Here is a 12,964-nt window from a genome sequence, read left to right as displayed (position 1 = left end):
AACTCAGATACTGGCCCATCGCCCATTGCACGAGTGCCCGCCTTACCAATCCCATCCTGGGTTTGCACCACTGTTATGGCTTTTGTAATGCTTTGCACTAAGGCAAGAGGGGATACGCCCAATAGGTAGCAAGGGTGCTTGCCATCAGTGAAAGCTTAAGCATTTGTCAGTCCCAAGGCAAGATATATCTAGGACCCCTGTTTGGGACAACTTTAAATTTACTTCCTCTTTTCAGGCTCATTCAAGACCTCATGAAGCCAAAAATATAAAATTGAATGTTAAATCTTTAGAAGCAAGGACCTGCAAAAATAGCTACTGAGTGTCTGCCAGTCAAATTCGCAAAAGAAAGCTCTAAACAAGCATTAATTACACCATTTCTTTTTTCAGATTGAATCTAGATTGTTTTTTTACTTATAACAACAACAACATTTTATATGGGATTCGGTGCTGAATCAGGCTTGTTGACACTAAGGCCTAGATGTATCAAGCAGTTTGCGATTCGTTAAGGCCGAAATTCTGCGAATTTCGGCCTTAACGAATCGTAAACTGAAATTTTGCATCTTTTGAGATGTATGTGTAATTAGCAAAATAAGGAATCGCAAAAAATTGCGATTCCTTATTTTGCATCAGCATTTAAGGAATCGCAAATGTGCGATTCCTTAAATGCCATGTATGAAGCTTTTTTTTTTTGCGAATTGAGGTTAAGGACTCGCAAATTAACACGAACTTGAGGTTCGTGTTAATTTGCGAAATCCTTTAAAACAACAAAATATCACTATTTTGAAGGTGGCATGTGGCACACATACATGCCCATAGGGCATGTATGTGTGCCATATGCACACACATGTAAGTTTCAGGGGTGCAGCAGGGTGTCCATAAGACACCCCTGCACCCTTGAAATAATTCTCAAATTGCGATTAGCAAATTGCGAATTCGCAATTTGAGAATTACTGCACATTCATTCCTATGGGCCTCCTGGCCCATAGAAATGAATGGGAAAATTATTCCTTAATTGCGATTAGCAATTTGCTAATCGCAATTAAGGAATATTAAGGAATCGCTAAAATATAGCGATTTTCTACATACATACCATTTTGCACTTCTCAAATAGCGATTCCTTAACAATCGCTATTAGAGAAGTGCAAAATGATTTCTTGATACATCTACCCCTAAGATAGGAAAAACATGCTAAGGGTGTTTTGTTAGATGTTTAGTGGACTTGTGCATACTATTAAAATAAGACATGTACAGGGTGTGCTTAAAATTGTAGCTTTAGTGTCCAGATAGTTGTAACAACAAAATATATCCCTTTCACTACAGCCGTTCTTGCTGCAACAATGAGAATAAAAGTGCTGCTCTGTGGATTTTCACCATTTCATCTGTTAAAATCTGATACTTTTCTCATACTTTTCGTCCCCTGCCTTCTTGTAATTTTATAGTAGAGTCTGGGAGGTAAAGAGAGAGATGGGCGAAAGAAATGTTGTGCGAGGCAGGGGTACGCCAATTAAGAAAACGAGGTTAAGTAGAGACATGAAGCAGCAAGAAGTAAAGTTAGACATAGAAATAGACTTGAATAAAACAAAGATACATGATAGAGAGATAGAGCACACAATGTGAACAGATATAAATACGTGTCAGTTAAAGAGAGCAGTGGACAAATGAGAAAGTTAGAGGGTTGAGGGGGTATAGAGAGAAATGTTGTAGTAGAGCAAAAAGAGTAAGTTGGGACGCATATGTTAAATAGCAAAATAGAGGTGAGATTGAAAAAGATATAGATATTCACCCAGGCTCTAGAATAATATTGCTGCTTACATCAGAACCACCCCAACGCTACTCCTATTTAGGAAAGAGTTGAAGACTCTCCTCTTTAGAGGACACTCAATCACAAAGCATTAACTGTCCCCAACCTAGCCACCTCTGCTATCAATTGTTGAATGTTTGCTAGATTTATGTTATATAAATGCCATCTATATACATATATATGTAGAGTGAGCTGTAAGGTAGAGAAAGAGGAAGAGTTGGTGTGGTAGAGAGAGCTAGAAAGAAAGAATTAGAAGGAGACAGTTGATGTGGAAATGGATGAGCTAAAAAGATGAAGGTGGTCTAGGAAAGATATGTGTGTGAGAGGAGTTAATGATAATGAAAAATAGGTAGAGAAATAGAAGAAGTCACATAGAGTAAGATATTTAGAGAAGTGAAAGAAAGGGAACAGACGCAGAAAGAGAGAATAAGGAGGTGGAGAGGCATGGTAGTAAAATAATGATGGTAAACTTAAGGGATTAGGTAATAGGAGAAAGTGGTGTGGTAGAGAGAGGTGAGGAAGTGAGGGCGATCTGAAGTAGAAAGACAAATGTCATAATGAGGTGAGTGGGGTGGTGAGGTAGAGAAAGGACTGAAAAAGAGGTCTGATAGGAGGGACATAGAGAGAGAGATAGTGCAGTGAGTTAAAGATTTAGACATGGTTATAAGAGAAGTGAAGTAGGTGGAGAAGAGATACAACGATGTCAGATGGAAAAATTGTATTGAGAGAAAAGAGGGAGGCGGAGAGTTAAGGAAGAGAGGGGGGATCAAGAGTGATAGATATAGAGTTGAGCACAGAGAGTGACAGTGAAAGAGCTAAGGTCGGGAGAGGTAGGTAGAGAGAGGAAGTTGCTTGAAGCACATTTGGTATATTGAGAGAGGTGAGATAGATAAATATGAAGCTGAAAGAGCTGGGATAGTATGTAGGTACATAGAGATGCAGAGATAGTTGTTAAGAGAGAAGTGTAAAATAGAAGAGGTGAGGTATGGTGAGAAAAATGACAGATTATTTTTCGATTTAACTGCCACCAAATTGTCTGAGAATACGGGTCTAAGGCTGGGCAAGACAACAGGCACACCAAGTTTCTGTTAAGTATGCCTAGCGGTCAAATTAGAAAATGCTAGTTTTTATAGGAACTGTTATTATGGCAGGAATTTCGACCGTTCAACTCACATAACCAGGGTGCCCGGGCAATTGCCCACTTTGCCCATATCTTAAAGCAACTTGCCATACGTCACAATGTGAAGTAGCCAATTGTACCTTCTAATTTGGTCATCAAAACAGCCCTAACTGTGGTGCAGTCTGTCCGCTACAGTGCTTAATTTGTAAAAGAAAGAGGGTTGGTGCCTAAAGATCTGTCGAGAGGCGTGCAGCCGATGCAATTAAATGTCAGTGAGACAAATACCAGGACTGCACAGTCTGAAATCCAACTCGTGTTTCATTAATCCACTACCAGACACCAATGGTGGCTGGTGACATTTGAAAGTGGTGGAGTGTAAACTTTCTGTCGTAGTGCACCATGGCGAGCGAGCGCAGCTTGTGAGTCCGAACATATTAAGGGAGGTTTGGGGGGTTCTTCCCCCCGAGAACATTTTGAAAAAAGAGTGGGTAAATGGTGCCTTTTAAAGCAAATTTGAGAAGCATGAAGGTTAATAGAGCAATTGTGACCCTTCTTCGCTTGGAAGTCCTGGCTTTTTCCTCCGGTTCGGTAATCTCCTCATACCCCTCCCTCTCCTCCTCCCGACCCAACACACCTGTGTTGGGACATTACGCCCACTCACCCACCCCATGGTAAGCAACACTTGCCAGTTTACAGTTACTACCTGCGAGATAAACACCTCCTGTAAAACAGTCTCCACCCTGAGAACATTGCAACTACATAGCCCCTGCCCTACACCTCGCCAAATGGGCTTTCTCCCCTTCTTGTCTTTATGGTAAATCCCCTGCGAATTCAGAGCCTGCTGTTGGAGCACTTAAGTCATAGGGAACATATATCAAGGAGACCATGTCATAGAACACATACAGCTGGAAGCATTTATCTCATGGAGCAGATATGTCCAAGCATGCATGTCTTGGGAACACATATCCCAGAGAGAATATGTCCTGCCTGCTCATGCGTTTCTACTCTCCACTATGACCCTTAGCCAGGTGTCTGCCACTGAACCCCGTCTCCGCTGCGCAGCACATATAGCGCCTATGGAGGGGCCATTCAGCAGCAGGGTCGGTCACTGATGGAAGTATTGTAGCCCAGCAGGAGCCACGAACATCACAGAACCCCAGGGGTAACACTTCACAGCAATCAAAGTGACGAGCAGAAGTAGTGAGCTCTGTGGCTGTCAGTGTTCACAAGTGCTGAAGTGCACATGAGAGACACTACAAGTGAGGTAGACAGCGCAATTTCTAAGTACCACAACACTGTAGTCATAGGTGCACACACTGTGATAATCAGTGTGGTTCTTACATACAGGATACAGGTTGGCAGCGCCATGAGTTTGTGCAAACAATCCTGTACACAGGCCCTGGCGTATGTACAAATGACCAAGCACATACCTACACACACAAGGACAAACATCTAGGTGAACAGGGCCATAGAAAGGAGCAGATAAACAGCCTCTTACATATGTACGAACAACCAAATACACAGGTATCTAAACACAGCCAGGCAACCAATTACAGGAGCCATTTTTTACATACAAAGTCAGGTAAACTGCATCTTACATAAACACAAACAAGCAGGTATTCAGTCTCATGAATGAATGAAAACATCTGGGACACAACAACAAACATGTGTTTATAATGTCCGGTTCACAGCACCCCCATAGATACATACTAGTAGGCATGTAGCCTCACACATCTGTACAAACAACCAGGTACACAACTCCACACACTCACACACACACACACACACACACACACACATGCAGAACCAACACTATGCAATGAGCATGGGAAGGACTTGCCTCACGTCACCGCACTCAGTTCTGAAGACAAACTTATTCAGGGAGGGAGACAGGAGAAGGGATGTATTTTTCTGTCAGCTGTTATAGCGCCTAGGGGCAATTTATTTTGTTGCGTGTGTCGCGGAGAGAAAAAACAGGAAGCAGTCAGGCATTGCTGTGAAGAACTTCAGTCTCTAGTACACTCGACCCGGGAACTTTCAAGAGCACGACATTCACAAACGCGTTTAAAATTGTTTAATTCGCTATCTTTCTATTGCTTCTATTCTATCCCTATATAGCTTCTCTCTCCATCCAGTCTCTCTCTCTTCTCATTCTCTCTCTCCATCCACATGCCCATAAGTGGGGGCGGTGGAACAAATACAGGGGCGATATATGTTTGTCTCCTTCAGTTGAACTACAAAGTGAAATGCATCTACTGTTGAATGTACCTTGAAAAGACGAGGCAATATAGCCCTCAGCCATGTAACTACCTCTCTCGCAGTGTGTTCCCATATGCTACGTACTTTGGATATTCTACCTGTCGCCCCATGCCGAACGTTCACTGCTCAGAATAGGTACTGTCATTCTGGCTTATCTTTGAGATGTGTATGGTGCCTATATACTGATTTATGTATTGCAACATGTGACGTATTATTGCGGATCCGATTATTGTCTTATCATTGCCTTGTACCTTATTTTACTTTATCTAACAACATTGTTTACAAACAAAATGTGCACATGCGCTTTATGCACAGCTTCATTCTCTATATAATAATTTTTTTCCTTTATTTTCTTTCTTCCTTTCACTCGCCCCCTACTTCCATCTCCATCCCGTGCATTCTCTTACACTCGTTCATTTTGTCTCCCCATGCTACTTTCAGTCTCACTTTGTCCCTTTATCTCGTTTCTCTCCCGTTTTCGCTCTCTTCCACCCCCAATGTTCCCCTATCTTTTTCTCCTGTTCTTTTATTGTCTTTCTCGCTCTCTCATCTCTTGATGACTGTATCATTGTCACTCTCTCGTCCCCTCTCTCTATCTGTGTCTCTCTCCAGTGGCGAGGCAAGGGTGCCATGGGTCATGAAACAGGCAAGGAAAATGGTGCCCCCAGAACCATGATTCAGCAACGAAAAAGCTGCCATGATCGGGCAGTAGAGAACCCCTCATGCCCCTGCGTCCATGTGCCACGTGGACGCAGGCATGCAGGGGTATGCAGCTGAACACATGGGAGAGCGTTCAGACCTGTCCTTGCAGGTGACAAAAGTGCCAGAGGCACGCGCTCTATCAGCACATAACTTTTCCCGTGCACAGAAGTTATATACATACCAGTGGGGCTCGCAATACTTCTGGCGGGGGGGGTAAAATTAAAAGCAAACGTACCTGTCCGCGCCGCCTCTGCTCCTGGGCCGGGGTCCTGTGTTCTCCATTCTAAACAGGAACAGGTATGCTGCAGCTCCCTCCCCTCCTGTAAGCCAATCACAATGCTGCAATGGCAGCGCTGTGATTGGTGAGGAGTCCCGGACGGCACCCAGCCAGGCATGAGTAGTGAGGCCGTTTTCTCTATGCAGGCTGCATGCAGCCTACATAGAGAAAATGTAGAGTGCGCATGACTGCTTTGGTTGGCCCCAGAGCCGACCAAGCAGTCAGGGCACTCAGAGTGGTGCAAGCCACTCCTCCCTGACCCGCCCACACACCTGCCCCAACCAGGCCTACCTCCCGCCCGCCCCCAACAAGGCATACCCCTGCCGTCTGCTTTTTCGCAGCGCGAGAGCAGAAAATAAAATGGTATTTAAAATACTTTTTTATTTTCTGCTTCTTGCACTGCGAGAAAGCAGTGGGCGGCGCTTCAACACCATAATGGAGCGGCCGCCACTGCCAGACACCCCCCTGCCCCTTTATCTCACTAGTGCAGGTTCCTGCTTTCTTCCATTCTGAAGGTTTTTCCTTCTTTCTCTTTCTCCGTTTTCTGTTTTCTGTGTTTTTCCCTGTCTTGCTCTCAGTACATGATTGCCACTTGCCCCCCCACCGACAACCAGTGGCTCAAATTAAGCTCGGCCTTTACCCCAGGACACTGCTTAAATAACAAAAGAATATTTGCAGGAGCCCAAAGATTTTCTCAGAAGCCCATCGGCACTGCCGCAGAATGTTGGGGGGTGCTGAATACCAAGGCGGTCTAATCTTGAGGCAGCCTCACAGCTCTTTCATCCACCACCCTATCCTACGTGCCCCTTTACCTCACCCTTTAAGGTTCTTTTTCATCCCTGCTTTCTCACTTTGTCACTGTTTTTAGGTCTCGGCCTAAGCGTAAGACTGCGCAGCAGTCTCTCGCGCAGCCGAGATCTTATGTTTTGCAGTACTGGGCTTTGACCCGCCTCTCTGTTCCATTGGCTAGCTCCATAAATGGAGGCTAGCCATTGGAACAGAGATGTGGCAATCATTGTGGGAGCAGATTCGTGGGCGTTCCAGTGATTTTTTCGCTCTCCGCCTCTTTTCGTACGTCATGCGGCGATGGGCGATTGTGGGCGTTTATTTATTTATTTATTTTTTTCACGGATGTTTTTCGTCATTTCCAACTTCGTCCTCGTCCGGCGTTGTTGTATTCCGCTGTCCGTCCTCCCTCCTGCTGTCCCTGTCTTTCTTCCCGCCCCCCCTCCCTCTGTCTGTGTCTTTCAGGAGCTGCTTGGCTCCGCTCGCCTCCCCCCCTTCCCTCTGCCCTTCTCCGTCACGCTCTCGCACCCCCCTCCCTCTGCTCAGCTCTACTCCGTCGCGCCCCAATACCAGGTTCCACAAACACTACATCTCAGTAACAGTCTCTGGTACTTGGAGAAGAGAAGGCTGTTTGATGACGCCAGAACCGAGATTTCATGGGCCGCTTAGGTTTTGTAGGATGTATAAAGCCCAGAGATGTCATGGAATGCCGTTGGCTCTGACGTTCAGATGGGGAGGGGTGTATAGGGCTGTGTGTCCCGGAGAGCCTGTCCGACCTTGGCACAGGGCCTGCAGGTGGGTTTCGAGCTCTGGATAACGGGTTGTTGTTTATCAGCCTTGGCACGGTACCTCCGGGTGGGCGGGCGCTTGTCACTGCTTGTAGCCTTCGCAGTCCTGCTGCCTGCACACTTCGTTTTAAAATGCCAAACAGACTCTAAATGCAAAAGAACCCAGAATAAATAGGCATGGAAACCGATGACTAACCCTCTCCCTGCAACCACTGCGGTTAAAGAAAGCTTGATTTTCAACTTCCAAGCCTGGGAATGGTGGCAGAGAGGAGGCTAATGATAGACTAACCACTGAATTACACTGAAAATGCAGATGGGAGGCGCGGTGGATGCTTCCGGGGAAAGGGAATTGGCCTGGCTTGGAGATGGCAGACACATCAGGGACGCCTTCTACTGACAGCGGCCTAGCGCCACGAGGCGGCGCTGTGTCTGCGAGCCAGAACAATCATTATAACATTACCCTTCATCGTCATAGCTTTATTGCCCGCATGCTCTTGGGTGTCAATAGCTAAAAATTGTATTTCTCCTTTTTATGAGCCTACAATGTCGGCCCATAATTGCAGTGCAGTTTAGGGTAAAGAATTCAGTTTAGGGTAAAGAATTCAGCTATGAGGATGCCAAGTTCACACGTAGATACCTCACTAACTGAAACAGCGTGAATGTTATTTATGCTATTCTGTGTCCATGTTCTAAGATCTACATAGGTCAGACTACTCAAAAAGTACGACTAAGGATGTGCCAACACAGAAGTCGCATACGCTGCAAAACACCCAACGCACCGCTGGTTGATCATTTCAGTGCACTGGCTCACACAGAACTGGATTTTCAATGGACTGTCATTACTCAAATCAAGATACCTCCAATAGGGGCCAATGTACAACAGCTTCTGAATAAAGAAGAGCTCCACTGGATACTTAAAACCAAGAGTATTCAGAATGGGCTCAACCGGGCAGAGCACTGGACCCCACTACTATGAACTATGTAATGAACTCCTTATGGGGTTTGCAAACTTGTAATATTATTCTGTTGATATTTTCTGTTTTTCTGTTCATATGATTCTTTGCACTAAGGTTTCTGACAATTATGTAATCCTTACTTATAGCCGTTTTGTTGCTTTGTGTCCCCCATTCCTGCAGAACCAAATACTCTGGGTTTAATTGAATGAACCAAACTGCTATGGTGTAAATTCCTGCAGAACCAAACACTCTGGGTTTAATTGAATTAACCAAACTGCTATGGTTTTAATATGTGCAGTGATAAACCCCCTTGCAAGCATCCCTTAAGACAAAAGGACACTCTGGATGTTGTCCATGAAATTCCATTAGTTGATTGCTATGGTTACTCTCGCTACACTTAACTGCGGATGCGGTTTCTCTAGTCTCTTTAAATAATAATATTGCCAATCTATATAGTGTGGTCGCAATTTATTATAATTCGGCCCCCATATTCAGGGCGCGTTAATGCTATAATTTCGAACTTTCGATGCCGATCATTGTTTTTGACCTACCTAATATGGCCGGCAAAGACTTGTACGTGAATGGTGGCATTGGCCCACATGACTTTGGTACACACTTCCTGACTGTGCCAAGATGGCTGCTCCGTGGTGGTCCATGATTGGTCCACTCCGGACCACATGACTGCGTGAGAGCTACTTCCTGGTCTTGGGCATTTGTACCTGTAGGGCGATTCCACCCGTAGACGCGGATCGCATTGTCGGCCCGTCTTTATCTAAATCAGGTAAAGCACGTAATTCAGGTTCCCGCATAGTCTATATAACTCTCTTCCATTGATTACTGCGTGTTATGGAGGAGTAATAAAGCGTTTTCCTTACAGCCAATCTTCCAACTGCGGAGGCTGTATTGCTGCTTAATTGGTAAGCTGGTTTTATTTTAAATATCAGCTAGTGAGTGGTTCACTCCCTTTTGCCCATGATTTTAATCACTTCACTTTTCGATTCAGGTAGTTCCTAAACAGGCTAGTGTCATCTGCGCCATCCTTGCAGGTACAACTAATCCCTTCTCGATTGTACTTAGATGAGGAGACGGGCTCCTTAACATCTTTCACTTTTTGCACTTGCGATACGGAATCCATAGCTATACTCCCTTATGACCTCTCTAAACACCTTTGCGCAACTGTTATTGTTACGTGCACTATACTCGTTAGTCGCTAAATATGGGCCATACTCACGACGTTAGAGGTCTGCACTAAAGGGTTACGCTACAGTTCATCAATGTCTATGAATCCTCAACCACACTTGTATGGGTTTGTTTCTAACGGGGTTAACCGTTGCAACACTTAAGAGGCTATATTTTATGTGTGTGTACAGTTTTCTTAGGAAATGCCCTAATCTATGCAATTTGTTTGTCTTTTTCTCTCCCTTCTAAATCTCTTGGTTGTTATGATAATATATGTTTTGGCAATTGTTGTCCTAAGTAGGGGTTGAGAAAGTTAATTGTGACTTTTTTACAACTTTATAAAAATAGAAGGCATATATTTAATGTCCTGAGGATGAACCTGTATTAACTCATAGGTTCGAAACGTCGTCGACTGTGTCACACTATATGCATATGAAATGTATTATTTGATGCCAGCAATAGTGTGTATTTACTATCATCTGACTGTGAATTGACTACACAGACTGTTGAGTTGCCTTGTCTGTCTTTTTCTTTAGTGTGTCAGTTGACATCTGCTGGTGTCCTGCTGTTAACACTTTTTAAAATTCTGGAAAATTGCTTACTAAAAAATAAATCTGTCCGGCTGGACAAAGAATATAGTGTCTATTTAGCCTATATTGATTTACTCAATAATCTTCCTTTGTCTAGGGACCACTGTCCTGCTTATACATAATTGCAGTGCAGGCATTTAACAGTGCTTTCTGCCCTGTTGCGAATGCATTAACTGAAGTTAACGCATGATTAGTGCCCTGAAGAGTCACAGCGACCCCTAATCTGCACCCTCCCTGCAATGCTGTTATTGGCTCAGTCACTCACAATCCTTAGAAGGCTACCACTAACTACCGTATGACTGTATCCAGGGCCACTAGAATTATGTAGATTATAGGACTGCTGCAGTTTCCACATAATTCATCACCGGCTGCAAAATGCGCAGACTTTAACAAAACAAAATGGTTTTGGCACAAATGGTTCAAAAGTTACTAAAAACGCAGCAACACATGTTGCGCTGTGTGGAAGGCCCTTGGAAAAGAGGCTCACTATTCAACACTTTCTGCTGCTTATTGCTGTATGTTGGTGTTAAATTGGTACTAACGAGATTGAAAATATGACCAAAATAATGAAATAGTACTATGAGAAAATGTCCTGCATTAGTTAAAAAAATATACCTTTCCTTGCCGCATAGTTTAGACACCTCTGCACATAAATTGGTCCTCCCCGTTGCACAATTCCAGTTGCCCTGCTTGTGTTTTAGTATCAGTGTGGGGCACGAAGGAAGAAAGTTTGTTTTTTGGCCTCTGTTGGGTGAGATTAGGGCGACGGGTGCCAATAACCTTACAACCCCGTACTCTCCACATTATGTTGGGTGTTAACAGTTCTCAATTGCCCTTCTCCTCAGTATGCATTTTTGGTTTGGGGCGTTAGAGAGCAGAAAATTAACAGCAGTTAGTGCCCTCTGAAAAGGTTCTTCACGTGCTGTTAACACCGAGTAGAAAGCAATAACTATGCTGGTGTAACACTGTACAGATTTCAGCTCCAATGAAGGCTAACATAACATCACTACTCCTAATAGAAATTCATCATCTGTACATCAGGGGGAATGTGATCTAATTTATTTAATTTTGCATCACCCCCACATGCAAGAAAAGACGGGGGAGGCGTGTCTTGTGCTGGAAGGCAGCGTGTTTTCAGCCTCACAGGTGAAGAGCAGCTGAGCAGCACTCGCTGTGAATTTTAAACCCAGTTGCTGGGACTCCATGAAAAGACTTCTTAGGCTGACACAGTTATCTGACCTTTTTTTGGTGCACGCTGGTAAACAAACAAAAAAAGAGGAAGTCTTCGTGGCCCAAGACAAATTCAGAATACCCAAGTGGCCTCGGTGCCCGCGAGCTCAGGGCTTGCCGCCATCATATTCGGCCAGCCAGCCTCTGTGTGGTGTGGTGAAAGAGTGGTGCGGAGGGGATGCTGCCCTTCAGCCTCAATGGGGCCATTGTTTCCGCCCCCCTGCGGCCCCCCCAGATCCGCTCCGCTCCCGCAGAGCCCGCAATAAGCAACAGCGGCTGGATGGGGTGGAATAGAAATGAGCCCTCTCTCCACCACCGCTCCCACCCCTGCACGTTCCCAGCCTCCCTTCCACCAGCCATTTAAAAATAGAAAAAGGACCGCCCGCTGCGTCTGCGGCATCCTAGGTACCACCCCCTCCCTGGCCTCCGACGTCGAAAGAAGAAGGCCTGCGGGACCGAGGCCAAGTCCTTCCCGGCGGAGGGCTGCCTTTCCCCGATGCATAATGAGAACGGGAGGACGGCGGGGCTGGGGCGGAGGGGTGGGGGCCCAAGACAGGCCTACAACAAATGGCTCTGCGCCGTGCACGTGCGGTGCATTCCGCAGGCACCGCTGCCTGCCCTCGCGAGCTCTCTGGCCTCCCAGCCAGGAAGTACTTAGGCTAACTAGAAAGTGGAAGGGAATTTGCCCCCGAGGGGTTATGTTCCCCATGATCCCACCCAGAGGGTTCCCCTTCCTTTATTTGGAGCATGGGACGTGTTTTTAGACCACAGCACAATTCACATGTGTTGGCCAGCTCGGAGTGAGTTATGGCCTCAGAACATCTTTATTCAATCAAATGTTCTTTCTGTATTTAGTAACAAAGTACTCAGGGCTTTAAGTGGGATGAATAAACTGGGGGGGTCTCTCAAAGGGGCGTGGCCATTGTAACTAGGGGCGTGGCTTTAAACACTTAACGCTAAAAATCTGTGTTTAGCATAGTGTGCCGCCCGACTTGTATTTTTCTTTTTCTTTCATTGCATCCAGATATGTGATACAGCAAGTAACATCATACCTACAACAAGTAAGGACTATTGGCTTTGTCAATGGTTATTATTAGCATAAGATAAATAAGCTGCCACTATGGCTTGTTACATATAATATTTAAAAAGCTTCCAATTATAGCCCTCGTGACACTACCACAATATTGCTGCTCTTGCGTTTCAGAAAGTGTGGGGAGGCTCTGTGTGTGTGTGGGGGGAGGGTCTGTGTGTGGGGGGGAGGCTCTGTGTGTGTGTG

This window comes from Lissotriton vulgaris, chromosome 6 (assembly GCF_964263255.1).
Source record: "Lissotriton vulgaris chromosome 6, aLisVul1.2, whole genome shotgun sequence".
Taxonomy (NCBI): Eukaryota; Metazoa; Chordata; class Amphibia; order Caudata; family Salamandridae; genus Lissotriton; species Lissotriton vulgaris.
Note: the sequence above shows the minus strand (reverse complement) of the source record.